Source organism: Apteryx rowi, unplaced genomic scaffold (assembly GCF_003343035.1).
Source record: "Apteryx rowi isolate R43461 unplaced genomic scaffold, aptRow1 scaffold_20, whole genome shotgun sequence".
NCBI classification, from domain to species: domain Eukaryota; kingdom Metazoa; phylum Chordata; class Aves; order Apterygiformes; family Apterygidae; genus Apteryx; species Apteryx rowi.
The window spans coordinates 779,396-781,202 of NW_020448308.1; positions in this window are offsets into that span (position 1 = coordinate 779,396).

The window sequence follows — 1,807 nt, forward strand, 5'->3', positions numbered from 1 at the left end:
CTGATAACCAAAGTACAATTTCTATTTTATGAGAATTCCTGTTCTCTCCCACATGAAAGCATCAGACCTCCAATGTTTGTCTTTAATCACAGAGATACCTAGCAAGGCAGGTTGTTTCTGTCATCATGCTTTAATAATATAATATAATCCACACCGTTTTACTGAGTAAAGCAGCTTTTCTCCAGATGATCTCTGGAAATAGAGTTAAATGACTGACTCGATTTTTCTCTCTTTGTCAGTAAGAGGTGTAAACAAGGAAGGAGAAGAGACCCAAAGAAAACCCGAAAGGAGCAGATAGGGAGATACGGGTGGTTCTTTCCGGTGGGAAGAAGCACAGAGGAGGAGGTGCTGGGGCTGAGGAAGACTAAACACTGCAGAAGAGCAGAGTTGTCCTGCTTGAGCGGAGAGGAGCAGAAAGAGGAAGGAATAAAGCCCTTCAGATCAGCGGCACAAGGGCCCTTTGTACCGCGGGCGCTGCGCGAAGGGGCCTTCGGCTGGGGAAGAGCAGCCGGCCGCAGAGGCGGTGCGGAGCCGACAGCCTACCCAGCACGGGGGGTTTGCTCCTGACTCCTAGTAAAAGGGGAGAAGGACACGTGTCAAGCGCAACAGCCGCTCTTGGCTTCTCGGATATCGCTGTGAGCAGCAACGCAGGCTTGGGCGCAGCTATAAGGCTCCTCTCGGTCGCGTTAAGGGCTGCTAAGCCAGAACGGAAGCGGTCAAGAAGCCTGAAAAGGCAAATAAGCTTCAGTCCACCTACATCCCTGCACACCGAAGTTGTTAGATTTTGCAACACGTGGTCCCCAAAGCTGCAGCGCTCATAACGTTCATGCGATTGAGGCTAAATACCCGCAGCCGGGCCTCGGGGGCAGCGGCAGGCTCCGGCCTCCGGCGCGCTCCCTTCTCCTCGCTCCCCCACCACGAGCCCAGCACCGCGACCCACCACCCCTGCGCAGCCTTTCGCGCGTGCACACACACGCGCGGTGTCGCACAGTTGCTTATCCCTGCGCGCACGCCCTGGCACACCGCCGCTCCCTCACACCACTGCTGATGCACCCCTGCGCAGTCGCCCACCTGCACACCGCCGCGCACAGGCCCCGCACGCCCATCCGCACTCGCACACCCCACCCACACGCTCTCTTGCCGGCACGCACATGCCCCGCTGCTGACACACTCGTGCGCCGTGACATGCAGTGTCTCACACACCCTCTCGAGATCACACACACACACACATGCACACATGCACACACACACATGCACACACACACGCACACGTGCACACACACACGCACATGCACATGTGTGTGCACACACACGCGCGTGCACACACACATGCACACGCACACATGCACAGCACACGTGCACACACACACATATGCACACATACATGCACACACACACATGCACAGCACACGCGCATGCACACACACGTGCACACGCGCGCACACACGCACGTGCACACACACTCGCACGCACGCGCATGCGCACACACACGTGCACGCGCACACATACTCTCACACACACTCACGCGCACGCACACGCCCCCCCCCCGCACTACATCCCCCAGGCGGCCGCGCGCCGCGCATGCGCGCTGCCGCCCCGCCGCTGTCGGCCGGGAAGTGGCTGCCCCGCCAGCAACCGCCGCCGCCGGGAGTCACGGTGAGGGGCTTGCTCGGCTCGGCCCGGCTCGGCTCGGCGGGGGCGGCTGCGCGCTGCGGTCCCGGGGGACCCGACCCGACCCGGCCCGGCCGGGGAGGTGGCGGTGTCCGGCTCCCCGCCGCCTTGCCGGCTGCGGGCTCCGAGGCGGGCC